The following is a 19,975-nucleotide window of genomic DNA, read 5'->3' on the forward strand; positions in this document are numbered from 1 at the left end:
TCACAATATCACAATAAAAAAACAGTTTTGCGAAATACACGATCGCCTGGTGCAGCCTGAAACGTCTCTTCCCCAAAGCCAAGTCTGTCACAACAAGGAATGCCAATTAGTGCCAATTAGGCTGGTGGGTTCTGTCAGGAGGACATTTGCCCATTAGGAACTGGATGGCAATCAAATGCACAGTTTCTTGCCGCCCGTCCAGCATACAAACAGATGGCAGCAACTTATAGGCACTTCCAGGCCAGTCTGGATAAAGGTAGAAGTGAAAGTCTCAGTATCCATGGTCCCTCTTTACCCAAATAACTCAGCTGCCACACCCTGGGCATATGAGAAGAGCCATCTCCAGCTACTAGAATTGCTTGCCACCTGTTCATAATTTGTATGGATTATTCATATTTTGAGAGCTCTGTCTATAAATACTGTTATAAGACCCTTTGGATATGGGTGATGACTTTGTGTAGAATAATCATAACAGATGTTACTGTAATGAGTCTTGATGGCTAGGAAGTACTTCTTTAAATGAGCACTGATGGCTGGTAGCTACTAGCTGCTGCACACCTTTCCCACTCTTACTTAAAGGAGAGCTGAAGAAAACAGTGGCACATAACCAGCATAAGAGAGAGAGGCCTTTGTTTTGCATCTGGCTGGTAAGAAGGAAGCTTGAGAAGCTTCAAGGTCATGCTATTTGCTTTTGGGGAACTGATGCCGTTTTACAGACTAGCTCTTCCTGTGTGCCTTCCTGCCACCCCCACCCCCAACTGCAACACCCCGAAAGCATTGCTCAGCTTTTAAATTAATCAGCTCAATACTGTAAGTCTCTAGTACTCTTTGCCTGTAAGGAAACTGACCCTGAAACTTTCTACCACTCAGGAAAATTGAGAGCACAGAGCTATATGCTGCTTTATACCAAGTCAGGCCATTGGTCTATCAGCTGCCCAAGGATCAATAGCAGCGTCTTTCTCAGCCGTACCTGGAGATGACAGGGGCTGATCCTGGGACATTCTGCGGTGGCCCCTCCCCATCTCTTGATAGCTGTGTTCAGCCAGGATCCCTGGGTTATCCTTGTTTACTGTGGATGAGTGTGTGCTAGTGCATGCTACTGCATGTTTGCTCAGCCCTTCATGCAAGCAGGTAAAACCTGAGTTGTTGCTGGCTTACAATTCTGGCTTTGGGAGCAACAAACCAGGATTCTGGATTCAGGCATCATAATAAGCTATCACTTCCTGGTTAGTTTAATCTGCTCACACAAAGGAAGCAGTGAAGTGGGAGTGAACAGGCTGCATGCACCAGCATATTGCTCATTCACAGTAAACCAGGATAATCCAAGAATACTGGTTTATTGTTATGTATGAGTGTGGCTAAAAATTTCCCCTTCATGGATCACTGTCTTGTTGTGGTGAAGGGGCTTGTGTAACTCAGTGAAGCCATAAGCTATGCCGTGCAGGGCCACCCAAGACGGACAGGTCATGGCGGAGAGTTCTGACAAAATGTGGTCCACTGGAGAAGGAATTGGCAACCCACTCCAGTATTCTTGCCAAGAAAACCCCATGGAACGTATCACAAGGCTAAAAGATATGATGCCAGAAGATGAGCCCCTCAGGTCGGAAGGTGTCCAATATGCTACTGGGGAAGAGCAGAGGGCATTTCCAAGTAGCGCCAGAAAGAGTGAAGCGGCTGGGCCAAAGCCGAAAGGACGCTCAGCTGTGGATGTGTCTGGTGGTGAAAAGAAAATCCGATGCTGTAAAGAACAATATTGTTTAGGAACCTGGAATGTCAGATCAATGAATCAAGGTAAGCTGGAGGTGGTCAAACATGAGATGGCAAGATTGAACATCGACATCTTGGGAATCAGCGAACTAAAATGGACAGGCATGGGCGAATTTAATTCAGGTGACCATCGTATCTACTACTTTTCATAGAATAGTAGTAGGGTTGGAAGGGGCCTACAAGGCCATCGAGTCCAACCCCCTGCTAATAGCAGGAATCCAAGTCAGAGCATCCCTGACAAATGGCTGTCCAGCCTCGTCTTAAAGGCCTCCAGTGTGGGACAGCCCACCACCTCCCCAGGTAATTGGTTCCATTGCCGTATTGCTCTGACACTCAGGAAGTTTTTCCTGATGTTCAGCCGGAATCTGGCTTCCTGTAACTTGAGCCCATTATTCCGTGTCCTGCACTCTGGGATGATCAAGAAGAGATCCTGGCCTTCTTCTCTGTGACAACCTTTCAAGTACTTGAAGAGTGCTATCATATCTCCCCTCAGTCTTCTCTTCTCAAGGCTAAACATGCCCAGTTCTTTCAGTCTCTCTTCATAGGGCTTTGTTTCCAGTCCCCTGATCATCTTTGTTGCCCTCCTTTGAACCCTCTCCAGCTTGTCTGCATCCTTCTTAAAGTGTGGTGCCCAGAACTGGACACAGTACTCCAGATGAGGCCTAACCAGTGCTGAGTAGAGGGGAACTAGTACTTCCCGGGATTTGGAAGCGATGCTTCTATGAATGCAGCCCAAAAGAGCATTTGCCTTTTTTGCAGCCACATCACATTGTTGGCTCATATTCAGCTTGTGATCGACGACAATTCCAAGATCCTTCTCGCTCGTAGTGTGGTTGAGCCATGTATCCCCCATCTTGTAACTGTGCATTTGGTTTCTTTTTCCTAGGTGCAGAACTTGGCATTTGTCCCTATTAAATGCCATTCTGTTGTTTTCTGCCCAGCATTCCAGTCTATCCAGATCACTTTGAATTTTGTTTCTGTCTTCCAAAGTATTAGCTATCCCTCCCAATTTTGTGTCATCTGCAATTTTGATCAGCATTCCCTGCACCTCCTCCTCCAAGTCATTAATAAAAATGTTGAAGAGCACTGGGCCCAGGACTGAGCCCTGCGGTACCCCACTCGTTACCTCTCCCCAGCTTGAGAAGGTCCCATTGATAAGCACTCTTTGAGTCCGATTCTGTAGCCAACTGTGGATCCACCGGATCGTTGTTTCATCTAGCCCACTTCGAGCAAGTTTGCTCATCAGGATATCATGGGGCACTTTGTCGAAAGCTTTGCTGAAGTCGAGGTATATGATGTCTACAGCATTCCCACGGTCTACAAGGGAGGTGACTTGATCAAAAAATGAGATCAGATTTGTCTGGCAGGACTTGTTTTTGACAAATCCATGTTGGCTTCGAGTAATCACGGCATTGTTGTCAAGGTGCTTCCAGATGGATTGCTTTATGATCTGCTCCAGAATTTTCCCAGGGATTGATGTCAGACTGACTGGTCTGTAGTTCCCAGGTTCCTCCTTTTTACCCTTTTTGAAGATAGGGACAACGTTAGCCCTCCTCCAGTCATCTGGCACTTCCCCGGTCCTCCATGATTTCTCAAAGAGAATAGACAGCGGTTCTGAGAGTTCTTCTGCCAGTTCCTTTATTACTCTAGGATGCAGTTCATCTGGCCCTGGAGATTTGAACTCATTCAAAGTAATGAGGTGTTCCTTGACCATATGCCTGTCGATCTCAAGCTGCAATCCTGCCCCTTCAGCCTGTACTTCGCCTTTGCCAGGGGGGTCATAGACCCTCTTTTGGGAGAAGACTGAGCCAAAGTAGGAATTGAGCACCTCTGCATTTTCTTTGTCATCTGTTATCATTTTGCCATCCTTATTTAATAGCTGAACAACCATTTCTTTCCTCTGCCTTTTACTATGCACGTAGCTGAAGAAAGCCTTTTTGTTGTTTTTAGCATCCCTCGCTAACCTCACCTCGTTCTCCGCTTTAGCCTTCCTGACGCCATCCCTGCAATTCTGTGCTACCTGCCTGTACTCTTCCTTTGTTACTTGGCCTTCTTTCCACTTCCTATATGTGTCCTTTTTTGTTTTCAGGTCATCCCTAAGCTTTTTGTGAAGCCACATTGGCTTCTTCTGTTGTCTTCCACCTTTTCTTCTTGTTGGAATTGTTTGTGATTGTGCCTTGAGAATTTCCTTTTTTAAAAGTTCCCACCCATCTTGGACTCCTTTTCTCGCTAGCATTGTTTGCCATGGGACCTTACTGATCATTGTTCTGAGTTTATTAAAATCAGCTTTCCTAAAATCCAGGGTACGCGTTTGAGTACACTCAGCTTTTGCTTCCCTTAGAACCAAGAACTCAAGTACAACATGGTCGCTTTCCCCCAGAGTTCCTGTAACTGCTACTTTATCCACTAAGTCATCTCTGTTGGTTAGGATCAAGTCAAGGATAGCCGATCCTCTAGTTCCTTCCTCTACTTTCTGTAGGAGGAAGTTATCCGCCACACAAGTCAGGAATTTCCTGGAGGGGCCATGTTTTGCAGAATTTGTCTCCCAACAAATATCAGGGAAATTGAAGTCCCCCATTACTACTACATCATGCTTCCTTAAAACATTGGCTATTTGCTTTTCAAAAGTTTCATCCTTGGCTTCTCCTTGATTGGGTGGCCGGTAGTAGACTCCGACCACCAGGTTCCTTTTATTCTTTGCTCCATTTATTTCAACCCAGATGCTCTTGATGGGGCTACCAAGCTCCTCCTCCTGTATTTCTGTGCAGAGATATGTATTTTTCACATACAGTGCAACCCCGCCTCCCTTTCTGTTCCTCCTGTTCTTTTTGAACAAGTTATATCCTTCAACTGCTGTATTCCAGTCATGAGAGTCATCCCACCAAGTCTCAGTTATACCTATCAAGTCATAATTTCCCTCCTGTATTAAGAGTTCAAGTTCGTTCTGTTTGTTTCCCATACTCTGGGCATTAGTATATAGACATCGAAGACCATGTGCTTCATAGTCTGGCTTTCTTCCTACATGTGTCTGAAGACTATTATTGGGCGCTATCAGCGCTGTTCTCTCCATTGCAGTGCATGCGCCTACGTCCATGGTTACCCCCAACATTACATCTCCCTTCCCCGTAGGATTCAGTTTAAAGCCCTCCTGATGAAGTTCTTCATGCTGTGGCCAAACACATTCTTCCCAGCCTTTGTGAGGTGCAACCCATCCCTAGCCAACAGCCCATCTTCCAGGAAGTATAGCCCGTGGTCCCAGAATCCAAATCTCTCTCGTTGGCACCACCTTCGTAGCCAGTCATTCACCCGGAGTATTTTTCGTTCCCTTTCTATCCCTCTTCTAACTACTGGAAGGATGGATGAGAAAACTATCTGGGCCCCAAAGTTCTTGAGTTTCCTTCCCAAAGCTTCAAAGTCTGACGTGATCTCTTCGTAGCTCCGCTTGGCGGTATCATTTGTTCCCACATGGATGAGAAGAAAGGGATACCTGTCAGTGGGCTTTATGAGTGCAGGCAACCTTTCAGTCACGTCTCTAATCTGTCCTCCCGGGAGACAACATACCTGGCGAGTCCACGGGTCTTCGCGACATACTTGGGTCTCGATCCCACGCAGCAAGGAGTCTCCCACTACTACCACTCTTCTCTTCTTCTTCTTGTAGGCCTGGGTTTCATCGCCTCTGTTTGACTGACCTTTAGCCTCTTGCTCACTCTCATGCAGGTTCCCCTGTGATTCTTCCTCTGCAGGCTGTCCTCCAGTCTCATCTGCAAGTACCTGGAATCGGTTCCACAGCTCCACCGCTTCCACTGGTGCAGAGTGGCGTCTAGTTCTTCTTCTCCTAACTGTCACCATTTTCCAAGGAGTATCCTCTACTCCATTTTTCTTCTCCTCAGCATTTCCCACTTCTGCCTCATCTTGCTGTTGCTCTTCAAGCTTCTGGTCCTCCCTTTGCTGCTGTAGTTCCCCCATTCTGTCCAAGAACTCTTCGTGTTCTCTTATTCCCCGGAGGGTTGACAGTCGCCGCTCCAGTCCACTTACTTTTTCCTCCAGCAGCGTGATCAACTTGCACTTGTTGCAGGTGTAGGCCATGTTGTTCTCAGGCAAGAAAACAAACATGGCACACACCTTGCAGGTCACCACCACTGGAGAGTCTTGTCCTTCCATAGCCCCGTTTCCCTTTTTGTGTCTAGCTTTGTGATTGTTCTAGACTAGCCTGTGCCTGCTCCTCTACTCAGTAGAGGTTAAAAGCAGAGTCCCACTGGTGTGGAAGTGTGTGTTACAAGACAAATAAATGGGAAAAAGTTAGTTAAAAAAAAAAATGTTAGGGGCCTCCCCCTTGACCTCCCCTGCCGAACTCCCCTGGCCAACTCCTGTTTGCTCCCCCTGTCCGCTCGCTCTGGTCGCTCGCTCTCTGGGAGTTTGCTTGCTTCTGTAGTCCCTGAACCAGCTGGAGCAGCTTGCTCTGTTCTGCTCAGCTGGGAGGTGGGAAACAGACTGAAGCTTCCCGCCCAGTCAGCTGCTGGGAGTACTCAGGCCACACCCCTCCAGTTCAGTTGGAGCTCTCAGAAGCACCTGGTGAGCTCACAGCCAATCAGAAGGATAAAGGGCAGCCCCCTGGGCTTCCTGCAACCCACTTACCTCTTAGCCTCTGTCTCCTTTGTCTCCTTTCTCTTCAACCCCTGCAACTCCCCTGGCCAACTCCTGTTTGCTCCCCCTGTTCGCTCGCTCTGTTCGCTCGCTCTCTGGGAGCTTGCCTGCTTCTGTAGTCCCTGGACCAGCTGGAGCAGCTTGCTCTGCTCTGCTCTGCTCTGCTCAGCTGGGAGGCGGGAAACAGACACTGTGGGCAAGAATCCCGGAGAAGAAATGGAGTAGCACTCACAGTCAACAAAAGGGTGGGAAAAGCAGTACTGGGGTACAATCTCAAAAATGACAGAATGATCTCAGTACGAATCCAAGGCAAACCACTCAACATCACAGTAATTCAAGTGTATGCCCCAACCACTGAGGCCGAAGAAGCTGAGGTTGATCAGTTCTATGAAGACCTACAACACCTTCTAGAACTAACACCAAAAAAAGATGTCCTCTTCATCATAGGGGATTGGAATGCTAAAGTAGGAAGTCAAGAAATCACCGGGATAACAGGCAAGCATGGCCTTGGTGTACAAAATGAAGCAGGACAAAGGCTAATAGAGTTTTGCCAAGAGAACACGCTGATCATAGAAAACACTCGTTTCCAACAGCACAAGAGGCAACTCTACACATGGACATCACCAGATGGTCAATATCGAAATCAGATTGATTATGTACTTTGCAGCCAAAGATGGAGAAGCTCTATACAGTCAGTAAAAACAAGACCTGGAGCTGACTGTGGCTCAGATCATGAGCTGCTTCTTGCAAAATTTCGGCTTAAATTGAAGAACGTAGGGAAAACCACTAAACCATTCAGGTATGACCTCAATCATATCCCTTATGAATATACAGTGGAGGTGAGGAATAGATTTCAGGGATTAGACCTGATAGACAGAGTGCCTGAGGAACTATGGATGGAGGTCCGTAACACTGTTCAGGAGGCAGCAACTCAATCCATACCAAAGAAAAAGAAATGCAAGAAAGCAAAGTGGCTGCCTGATGAGGATTTACAAGTAGCTGAGGAAAGAAGGGAAGCGAAAAGCAAGGGAGAAAGGGGAAGATATATCCAACTGAATGCAGAGTTCCAGAGAATAGCAAGGAGAAACAAGAAGGCCTTCTTAAATGAACAATGCAAAGTAATCGAGGAAAACAACAGAATGGGAAAGACTAGAGATCTCTTCAAGAAAATCGGAGATCTCAAGGGAACGTTTTATGCAAAGACAGGCATGATAAAGGACAAAGAAGGCAAGGGACCTAACAGAAGCAGATGAGATTAAGAAGAGGTGGAAAGAATACACAGAAGAACCATACAGGAAAGATCTTAATGTCCCTAATAGCCATGATAGTGTGGTCTCTGAACTTGAGCCGGACGTCCTCGAGAGTATGTCAAGTGGGCCTTAGGAAGCATTAGTAACAACAAAGCTAGCGGAGATGACAGTATTCCAGCTGAGCTTTTTAAGATCCTAAAAGATGATGCTGTTAAAGTGCTGCAGTCAATATGCCAACACATTTGGAACACTCAACAGTGGCCACAAGACTGGAAAAGGTCAGTTTACATTCCAATTCCAAAGAAGGGCAATGCCAAAGAGTGTTCAAATTACCGCACAATTGTGCTCATCTCACATGCCAGCAAGGTGATGCTCAAAATCCTACAAGCTAGGCTTCAGCAGTATGCAAACCGAGAACTACCGGAAGTACAAGCTGGGATTCGAAGAGGTAGAGGAACTAGAGATGAAATCGCCAACATTCGCTGGATCATGGAGAAAGCAAGAGAATTCCAGAAAAATGTCTATTTCTGCTTCATTGACTACGCTAAAGCCTTTGATTGTGTGGATCACAACAAACTGTGGCAAATTCTTAAAGAGATGGGAGTACCAGACCACCTTACCTGTCTCCTGAGAAACCTGTACGAGGGTCAAGAAGCAACAGTAAGATCTAGACATGGAACAACCGATTGGTTCAAAATTGGGAAAGGAGTACGACAACGCTGCATATTATTGCCCTGCTTATTTAACTTATATGCAGAGTACATCATGAGAAACGCCGGGTTGGATGAATCACAGGTCGGAATTAAGATTGCAGGGAGAATTATCAACAACCTCAGATACGCAGACGATACCACCCTAATGGCAGAAAGCGAAGAGGATCAAAAGAGCCTCTTGTTGAGGGTGAAAGAGGAGAGTACAAAAGCTGGTTTGAAACTCAACATTAAAAAAACGAAGATCATGGCATCTGGCCCCATCACTTCCTGGCATATAGAAGGGGAAGAAATGGAAGCAGTGACAGATTTTATTTTCTTGGGCTCCAAGATCACCGCAGATGGTGACTGCCATGAAATTAAAAGACGCTTGCTCCTTGGAAAGAAAGCTATGGCACACCTAGACAGCATAGTAAGAAGCAGAGACATCACCTTGCCGACAAAGGTCCGTCTAATCAAAGCTATGGTTTTCCCAGTAGTAATGTATGGCTGTGAGAGCTGGACTATAAGGAAGGCTGAACGCCGAAGAATTGATGCTTTCGAACTGTGGTGCTGGAGAAGACTCTTACGAGTCCCCTGGACTGCAAGGAGGTCAAATCAGTCAATCCTAAGGGAAATCAACCCTGAGTGCTCATTGGAAGGACAGATACTGAAGCTGAAGCTCAAATATTTTGGCCACCTAATGCGAAGAGAAAACTCTCTGGAAAAGACCCTGATGCTGGGAAAGACTGAAGGCAAAAGGAGAAGGGGACGGCAGAGGATGAGATGGCTATATAGCATCACTGATGCAATGAATATGGACTTGAGCTCACTCTGGGAGACAGCGGAGGACAGGAAGTCCTGGCGTGCTATGGTCCATGGGGTCACGAAGAGTCGGACACGACTGAACGACTGAACAACAACAAGGCCACAAACTTAAATTATGCTTCTTTCTGTGGTGTAGACTGCTCTACGGAGCCACTGGCCTCAACTAATTTTCATGGAACATTGTCATTTCCCTTGATGCAGGAAAATTCAATACAAATTTGTACAAGAGATACAGGAGTAGCGGAAGAGAAACAAAATTGTGGGGGAAATTTGAATCTATATTTTCCAAAAGTGCTTGGTCAAGTCTATGGCATGAAGACCAGGGAAAGGGCCTTTGTCGGTGGTGGCCCCCTAAATGGAATGCTCTTCCCAGGACTTCTCTCTTGGCTCCCAGTTATCAAGTTTTAAACACCAAGCGAAGGCTTTTTATTTCTAATTTGTCCAGGACTTCAGTTGATTTTATTGCTGGGGTTTTATCATGTTTCTTTGATGACTTTCCATGTATTTGTAACATTTTAATCTGGTTGTTGTTGTTGTTGTAAACCTCTTTGGCAAGATCAATTTAAAATTAGGATAAAAAGTTATTAAATAACTCCATTAACTAACTTGGATGCTTGAATTGTACATAATTTTCTAGGGGAACCCTCAGCAAATATTCTGAAGTCGATTAAGATGCGAGAAAGTGATGTTGTCTGGAACTAGATGGTATGTTTTGTGTCCGAGTCAGGATTTTTGCATGCATCTCTAAGAGCAATGTTAAGAGGAAGATGAAGCAACATGGCTAGAACTGTCTGTACAATAGACTAGAGGGGTCGCTGCATCCGCTACATTTCATAGTACATGTGCCAAAAGGAGGCCCCATCTGGTGTCTTCTATTCCAGTGGGGAGAGCCGTTGCTATAAATACAGAGGCTGCATAGCATGCTGTGACCCTGGGACTGAGACTGCAAAGAGAGAAGAAACTCTGTCTGATGCTGGGAGGGAGAAAGAGAGAAAGTGAAAATGGCATCATTCAAGCAGCCAAGACCTGGTCAAGAACAGACTTGCCATGCTCTTACAGTTGCAAGGGATTCCCTGTATTTTAAAGGATCAAGTTTTACTCTGGAAAATTGCAACCACACAGAACGGCAATGGGGAAGATTTATTTTATTTTATTTTTTAAATTTAAAATATTTCTAGGCTGGCTTTAGGGAAGGAGCCCTCCCAAGACAGCGTACAACAATACAATTCATATAATAAAAAAGATGCAGTAATAAATGCAGCAAATGTTCCAAAAACAACAAAGAGCATCATAAGACAGAACCAACAGCACAATTACAGCTATAACCCAGTGTGATAAAACACAGTCAGGGGAAAGCCAGAGTAAACAAGTACTTCTTCAGGGCCTTCTTAAAAGCCTGCAATGATGGGGCCTGGCGGATGGCTGATGGCAACTTATTCCATTGTGTGGGGCTACTGTGGAAAAGGCCCTCTCTCCTGTAGTCACCCACCTAAACTGCCCTCACAGGTGGACGAGTGAGAAGGGTCTGTCTTGCTGATCTTAAAGTGCAACAGGCTGATATGGATGAAGGTGGACCTTCAAGCAATGTGGTCCCAAACTGTTTAAGATTGAGATCCACTGGAAATGCCTTCTTGTAGGCAAGGCATGTGTGGACGCGATGAGGCAGGCGCAAGGTTACATCTCTGCTTTTGTGCAAGCCCCCAGTCATTTTAAAAGGGTGGTGGGAATTTTGCAGAACATTCTTGGCAGATCCACACTCCTTATTTATCAGGAGCTATCCCTATTTTCCTGTCTCTGTCCCTGGTAAATTATTGTCCCTCTCTTTGCCTTTGGGGATATACGTATGATTGGTTGTTACTGTGAGTTGTTGAAGCTGCAATTTTTTAGGGTTCAGCCACCTGCTCCAGATTTATAGAACTTAACTAGCTGTGTTGGTGGGGGTGGATTATTAGGTTGGTGGTGGAGGAGGGTGCTGGTGCGCTCATGTCCTGCTGCTGGCATTTGGTTGGCCACAAAGGGATCAAAATGCTTGACTTGGTCTGATCCAGCGTGGCTGTTCTTACGTTCAGAGCTGGCTGGAGATATGGTGGAGGCAAAATATGAAAGCCCCAATTTGCTAGGTTTTCAAAATGTTTGTAAAACCTTCTTGAGATTTTTGGAGGCACTGACTTGAGCCATTTCTGCATTTGGGGTTAGCAATGCCAGGATATCACTGAATAGATAATTAAATATTAATTAATTGATTGATTGTAGAGCACAGTCTGCATGCATGGCTCTTTCCAGAGTAACATGAGCATATACGATAAGTTTCTGCCCCAAAGCACTTACAATATACCTGTCAGGCTTGCGCATAGCAACATCAAGGAAGGGAAGGGATTATTAGGGGTGGGGAAGGGACTGGCAGAAAGAACAAACAGCAAAATGTGAGCAAATGCAGTTATTAGGATTCATGTTTTGCCAATGAAACTTCATGGTTTTGGGGCAAAACTCTGAGCAACTGGAGGTTCCTCTTAGTGTTATTCATGCAAATTATATGCAAAACTTGGCCCTGGGGAAGATTTGCCAGCATTCCTGTCAATGCATTAGAAGCCTGTTTTATCCATATTTTTACATGCAGCTATGTCGGTAGATGCATACGGCCCCTTCCTCATGCTCATCACATGTCTTGGGGCGGGGGGGGGTTGCCATACTGGCTGGGAATGATGGGAGTTGCAGTCCAACACATCTGGAGGGCACCACAACTGGAAGGCTGTCTGTTGGGTCTGTTCTGTTCCGCATATCTCTAACCCCGGTTAAAGCCCCCTGATCTCTGGCCATCACCTCAGTCTGGTGGCAGTGAATTCCACAGGTTAATTATGCCTTGTGTGAAGAAGCCCTTTCTTTGGTCAACAACAAAATAAAAGGGCTGAATCTGTTCTTTTCCTCTCAATGTTTAACCCACAGGACAATTTGCTGGCTCAAAAGGAAAGATAGATAACATTGTTCTATCCAGAGGAATAACAGCACCATGACCCTGTCTTGTTCAGCTTGGGGTTGTTCAGTCTTCAGAGACTGAAGACTGAACAACCCCAGGCATTGTGACTTTAACCCTTGGAGGACCAGCTAGGACAGAGCAATCCTCATCCCTTAAAATGGTCCCTTTCTCCTATGAGGAAAGGTTACAACATCTGGGACTATTTAGCTTAGAAAAAAAAAGAGCAAGGAGGAACATGATAGAGGTGTACAGAATTATGCATGGTGCGGAAAAAGTGGAGAGGGAGACATTTTTCTCCCTCTCTCAAAATATTAGAACCCAGTGGGGTCCTCCCATGAAGCTGATTGGTGGGAGATTCTGGACAGATAAAAGGGCTTCTTCACACAGCGCATAGTTGAACTGTGGAATTCGCTACCACAGGATATGATGATGGCCACCAATTTGAATGGCTTTATAAGGGGATTCTTCAAATTAATGAAGGATGAGAAGGCTATCAAATTGGCTACTAGTCCTGATTGCTACATGCTACCTCCACTATCACAGGCAGTATGCCTATGTACACCAGTTGCTGGGGAACATGGGTGGGAGGGTGCTGTTCACTCATATCCTGTTTGTGGGTTTCCTATGGGCAGCTGGTTGGCCACTGTGAGAAAAGAATGCTGGACTAAATGGACCCTTGGTCTGATCCAGCAGGGCTCTTCTTATGTTCTTAAATTTAGTGGCATAGATTTTGAGGTGTCTTCCAGCACCAGTGTGTGGCATTGTGGATAGTGTTGGTGGACTTGGATCAAATCCCTGCTCAGCTGTGAAGCTCACTGGGTAACCTTGAGCTAGTCTCTCTCTTTCCCTCTCTCTCAGTCTTAACCTACACGATAGGATTGTTGTGATGTGGGTGGTAACCACATGTACTAACCAGAGCTCCTTGGAGGAAGGGTGAGAGTTTGGTTGGGGGCTGGCCTTAGTTAGTTGACTTACAAACATCAGATTATTATGATAGGGTGATGACAATGAATGATAATGGCAACTAGCCAGTGGCAGCTGGTGCCCCTTGGGGTTGGTGGGGTGGGAGGCAGGGCAGTTAATGGTACGCAGAGCCAATGGTTGCAGTAGGCAGCCAAGTCATTAACCCATTGCAGAGAAAAGGGAAACTGAGGCAAATTAATGTTGAGATTAGGCCTGCAGAGCAGAGGGTTGTGGGGCTGAAGAGAAGCATATCCACACACCAGAGTAATGTTTTGAACCCACAGCAGCCAACAACCCTTAGCACAGAAAAGAGAAACTGAGGAAATTAACTTTGAAGTCATGCCTGCAAACGTTGGAGGGTGCGGGGAGAGAATCTGCGCAGCAACACATAAAAGAAGGCTTTTGAACCCAGCAACAACACACTGGAAAAGGGGAAACTGATGCAAATTAACTTTAACTTCATGTCTGCAAAGGGGTGTGTGTATGTGTGTGTGTGTGTGTGTGTGATCTGCACAGTAGCTTGTACGTTTGTTTTTTTAAGGGTGAGACACATTCTCATTAGAAGATTAGCTATTGCTGGCTATTAGCTCAGGTAGCTAGATGGAGAAGGGGACGGCAGAGGATGAGATGGCTAGATAGCATCACGGATGCAATGAATATGAACTTGAGCACGCTCCGGGAGAGAGCGCAGGACAGGAATGCCTGGCGTGCTATGGTCCATGGGGTCACGAAGAGTCGGACACGACTGAACGACTGAACAACAACAACAACAGCTAGATGGAACCTCCATGTTCAGGAGCATTCTACTTCTGCGTACCACATGGCTGAGAGAAACAACAGGGAGTGAGCTGTTACTGTCATTCCCCACTTCTGAGCTCCCCTTGTTGGAAACAAGGTGCTGGTGAAACTGGTTTGTGGGACGAATCCATCACAGCTGCTCTTTTTTCTGTCCCCCCTCCGGCACTACACGGAACTATCAATGAATGGCAGGCTGACCAGTTTATCAAAAAGCACTGGAGAGAGAAATGAGGTCATCTCACAAGCTTGGCAAGAGCAGGCTGCTGCTGTCTGTGGGGGCTGCCACGCCGCTCCGCTCCATGCTGCTTGGATAGGAGCACAGAACAACTGGGGCTGAAACAGCAGTGGTGGTGGCAGGAGCAGCAGCATGAGCAGAGCATGAAAGTGGTGCTCAGCCACTGCTAGCACAAAGATGCTAGCCTGGGCCTATGGAATATTCAAGCCACTGTGCCTGTAAAAAGAGAGCGGGGCAGGGGGCAAAGAACCGGATGGGGATGCAGCCCGGCTCTGTGGATCCACCTCCTTCTCCCTTGCAAAACAAGCGAGAGCCAGACAGATCCACATGCCAGGACTCAGATGCCTGCTTCTGGGGATTCTAATTTGCAGGGGATCCTTTCATATAAAGCTACTGAGCTTTGCATGGTGTGTTAGAGATGAGAGAAAGAGACACCCCGCAAGGCCGAAGGAGGCTGTGCGTGCAAGCAGGGATGTGTGTGTGTGTGACAGAATCGGGGCACCGGCGTCAGGAGGCCACAAATGCAGGTTTCTGCCTGTACCTGTGACCGTGTGCCTGGCAAGGAGGAGGACAAGAGAGGGAAACAGAATACAGGTGTTTCTCACAGCCTTCCCCAACCTGGTGCCCTCCAGATGTGTCGGAGTACAACTCTCAGTATCCCCAGCCAGCAGCTGGCAGGGAATGATGGGAGTTGCAGTCCAACACATTTGGAAGGCACCAGGTTAGAGAAGGCTACTTTGTCTCGCTTTGATCCCACCAAGACGCTAAAGGATGTGGACATCAACTTATCCTGTCTTCACAAAAGGCCTGTGAGGTAGGTTAACTTGGGAGAGAGTGATTTGCCAAAGGCAACCCAGTGAGCATCAACACCAAAGAGTCTTGTGCCACCTTAAAGACTCACACATTAGTTATGGCATAAACGTCATGTGGACTAGACTCCGCTTTAGCTGAGTAGGACACCTTTGAACCCAGGTCTCTTAACATTCTGTCTAGCACACTACACTGCATACAGGGGGAGGGAGGGATGAATTTTGACTTTCTGGTAGCCTTCCCCAACCTGGCCCCTTCCCGGTGTGTGGGACTACAACTCCCATTATCCCCAGCCAACTTGGCTATTGGGGGGATTTTGACTATTTATGACAGCCTTCCCCAACCGGGGCCCCTCCTTGTGTGTTGAACTACAATTCCCATAATCCACCAGCCATCTCGACCATTGGCCAGGCTGTCTGGGTGATGATGGGAATTGTAATCCAATACACCAGGAAGGGCTTAGGTTGGGGACGGCTGATTTATGCACATAGATGAGAGAATAAGAGAAGTGCTGCATGCTGAAGAGTCATGGAGAGGGCTGGAGAGAGAGAGAGAGAGAGAGTGGCACTATATACTTGTCCACACATCTGTGCATTTCAAGGGATTTGCAACTGGACACACATGCGAATGATTGAGCGTGTGCACACCAAAGCAAGTGCGAGAGGGAACGTGTCCCAGAGTGAGCGTGGGTGTGCGGGAGAGAGAGAGGCCACGTGTGTGAGCCCTCATAGGCTGGAGCCTGCATTTCATGCATTTTTCAGGAGAACAAGGTTAGTGGGTCATTGGAGTGCTGGAGGGTTTTCTCCAGCTCAGCTGCTCTGCTGCCAAAGTCACCAGCAGCTCCTTCACCACCCGTGGATGGTGCAGGAAGAGCATAACGGAGGGAAGAGGGGAGCTGGGCCTCACCCACAGGGGCGGCCTGACAGGAGTACCAGCTGGCACTGCCCGCACACAGAAGCCAGGCAGCCCGGTGAACCAGAGGGAAACGTAGGCGGCTCTCCTCTTCCGCCTTCAGAGTCTCAACTGGGGCTACAGCTTGGAGCCTCTTTTCAATTACAGGGCTTGGGCCTGCAACATGGGAAGGAGGAATAATGAGAAAGAAGCGTGCCTCTGGGCATAAGCAGAATTGCCTCTCCCTCAAAGCTGCCAGCCTTCACACATCTGGGATTAAAGGGAGAGGCTTCCTAAGTGTTTCCCTCAACAATAATTTTATAAAATTAATTGTTGACTGATCATAGCCTTGGATGTTACTGCAAAATAGTAAAAATGTGTGGTCCAGAGCCAGTTCAGACATTTGGCCTCACGGTGAACGCCCACAGTGCTGGGCATGTGAACCCTTCCCTTGGCAAATGGCATCACCCGTGCCAGTTGGGTGCTTGCACGTACACATGTATGCACAATTCACCTGATCTCCGAGATCCTCCCAAAAAGAGCAGAAGAGGTAGGATTCCTTTGCATGCACAAATGTCTGCCTCACATATTAATTATGTTAATTAGTGTGCAGGAGGGGAGCGCCACTTAGATTTTCCACCTCAGGCACACAAATGCACAGCAATCATAGCAACAATGGATGCATTGCCTGAGCAAAACACCCTATTTTCCTAAGTGCAAGACTACATGCTTTGTGTCAAGGGATGTTGTGTGGATCATGTGCAATGCATGGGTCTTGGGGCTGAGAGGAACAGGTCAGTGAAAACGGCAGCCCAATGCACAGCTGCAGTGAAAAAGCAAATTCCATCCTGGCGATAATTAGGAAAGGAATTGAAAGTAAAACTGCCAATGTCATGATGCCTTTATACGAATCTGTGGTGTGACCACAATTTGAACACTGTGTACAGTTCTGATCACCACACCTCAGAAATGATACTGTAGAGCTGGAAAATGGGCAGAAAAGGGCAACTCAAATGATCAAGAGGCTGGAGCATCTCCTCTGCGGGGGGAAGGTTACAACAGCTGGGATAGTTTAGCTTGGAAAAGAAGAAGCAAGTAAGGGGAGAAGTGACAGAGGTGTAAAAAATTGTGCATGGTGTGGAGAAAGTGGAGAGGGAGAAGTTTTTCTTCTCTCATAATAGAATCTTGGGTCATCCCATGAAGCTGAACAGTGGGAGATTCAGGACAGGTCAAATGAAGTACTTCCTCACACAGTGCTTGGTTAAACTGGAGGATTCACTACCACATGATATAGTGATGGCCACCAACTTGGAAGGCTTTAAAGGGGGGTTGGACAAATCCATCAAGGATAGAACTATCAGTGGCTACCAGTCATGATGGCTGCATGCTACCTCCAGTATCAGAGGCAGTATGCCTACGTACACCAGTTGATGGGCGGGAGGGTGCTGTTGCACTCATATCCTGCTCGTGGGCTTCCCATAAGCTGGCCACTGTGGTCCCATCCAGCAGAGCTGTTCTTCTTTAAGCTAATGTGTAGCCGTGGTGCAAAGAAAAACAAAACCCTGATTATGTAGAAAGGAGCAGTCAGTCTCAGCAAAAGTGTGAATGCAGAGGCTCAAGGTAATTGTCCCAGGTGTCCTTCACACTTTTGCACAAGTCTCTTAGGCAGCTTTAGTTAAAGTGTAAATAAAGCCCCATGGGTATTCCCCGGCCCCCCTTAATCCTTAGCAATTCACAACTTGTTAATGAGGTGCTGGTTAACCTTCATCACAGTTCTCCTCATAATTCCATGCTTAAAGTCAGAGCTCCCCTTCTGGTCCACCAGGGTCACAGAGCTTTTTTGTTTACCTCCATCTATGTGCTCCACGGCTGTGCATCAGCCACATAGGTCAGCACCCATTTGACCTGCATCCAAGCTCTGAAGTTTGGCTTCCGAAATCCTCTCAGATAGCTTGCCCTGGGGCTGGTTTACCATTGTAATACTAAACTGGAAAGGGAGGGGGAGCGGGGAATTCGTATTTATGCAGCATGATCAGTGTCTTTCAAGAAGCCTTGTTTGTCATTACTGTATGCTTGTGGGTGTGGGACACCCCCTCAAAAACCATCTGGAAGCAACCTTAACCTGGATCCAGATGATAGTTTTTCAGAGACTCAAAGGCAGTATACGATAAATATAGTTTCGATTTGAAACGTTCAAAGTGATTTCCAGAAAATCCCGGAGTTCCCCAGAAGCTTCTCAGTACTAGCAAGCAAGCATGCTAGACCATCCCCCAAATCTTCTGCAATACATGAATGCACTGTAGCAAATGTTCACAACTTCCCTGAAAGTGAAAAGTATCTAAAAACACAGCGACGGAGCCATCGTTGCCCGCTCCTTCTGCCCACCATCCGGCTACGGTCTCTGATCAAACAGGCGTTGCAGGCTTTTGGATCATTACAAAGCTAGCTAGTCCTAGTAGATTCAGTGCGGTGTGGGGAACAGGCATCTCCTGTGCTGTTGGCTTCCTCAGTAAAGGCCTGGGGTAGAGGAGGAGGAGCAGCAGCAGATGAAAGAGTGCCGCATGTTAAAAGTTAGCTCGGCAGACAATGTGGCTCTGACATGGCAGCTCCTGTGCCCAAAGATCTGAGCAAACAAGCTGGACCTTTATGGCCTTGATAAAAGGAACAAACAGCCGCACTTAGCAAGCAACAGAGTGGCCCTGAAGGCCTTTATCATCACCTTCCTCCTCCTCCCCACAGCTTTCTGGCCACTCAGTTCCACTAGTTTCCACTCCTTTGGGGGCGGGAGTGCCCAGGCCCCTCTTAGCCACTGGCTCAGAGGCATTCCTAGTTCTCCTCCACCATCTCCCCGCATCTCCTTCAGCTCCACTGCAACCGGCATGTACGCCGATTGCTTTTGCAAAGTGTGTCAACAGTCAGAGCAACCGTGCATATCAAACTACACAACCAGAGGATGCATACGCTTGGGCGCATAGTATCTGTCGATGATTGCTTCCGCCATCTTGTGTGTGTATTTGTCCTCCTACAGACTCTCCAAGGGTCCTCGCTGGTTGAGCAAAGAGCCGGTTTTCCATACACATAGGGGCCGCGCACAGAATTCGTACAGAGATCAGAATTCTATTTTTCCCATGCTCTTGCGTGGCTCCCGTACCTTTTAATGGGGCTTGTCAGCAGAATATTTGTTGCAGTTATCACCTTGTGTACATGCATGTGTCAAGGAGCCCTAAGATGTGAACTGTGGTAGGCAGTCTTTGGGTCAGAGCTAGTTCACCTCTGTTCTGAACCTGCTGGGAGGCAGCCTCCCATTTACAACTGGGGAGAATAACACCAGCCTGGATTTCAGACCTCTGTAAGCATCCCTTTGTATATCCGTGGCCTTAATTTGGCATCACTGAGGAGGTGGCTGCAACAAGAAGGGAGCAGAATAATCCAGAATACCCCAGCAATAACAGATGTCCTAGAGCAGATGGACTTCCCCAACCTGGTGCCCTCCAGATGTATAGGACTGCAACTCCCATCATTCCCAGCCAGCATGGCCATTGGCTGGGGAGGATGGAAGTTGTAGTATCTAAGTCCCCATTGAGGGTTCCTTGAAAAGTAAGACACCATCTCCATGTCCTTAAGCTAAAGAAACTCGGCTGCTGCCGGCACTTTGCGGCCGTTGGATTGTGGCCACTGGGTCAGAGCCTCCCACTCTGCCACCCTTCATAGTGCCCACCTCGCCCCTCCTTATGGCAGGCAGCAGTTATTCATCCCAGCTTCTTCCCTTCCCTTCCCTTTCCTTCCCCCACTGCCTCCCTCCTCCCGCCCCAATCATACGCTTCTTTTTCCTTTTGCCATCCCGAAGAAGCACTGAGCAGCAGCTGTTGCCATGGCCACGGACATGCACGTCTTCTTGGCAAAGATGCCTCCGTCACCGAAGTGTGCACAGCAGAGTGGGGATGGCGGGAGCGTGTGTGTGTGCAAGAAGATAGGAATCTATGCTTTATATGATGGCTTTGGCCTTGGGCTTTATTAATAGAAACAATGCTGGGATTTCCATACGAAACATGGTAGGAGCCCAAGGCCTTTGGCCAAGCACAGGTAGCAGCTGGGATTCCCTAAAGCAAAGACCACAGAGGAGGCC

Source organism: Heloderma suspectum, chromosome 10 (assembly GCF_057233095.1).
Source record: "Heloderma suspectum isolate Gila_16-S chromosome 10, 16-S_ref, whole genome shotgun sequence".
Classification (NCBI taxonomy): Eukaryota; Metazoa; Chordata; class Lepidosauria; order Squamata; family Helodermatidae; genus Heloderma; species Heloderma suspectum.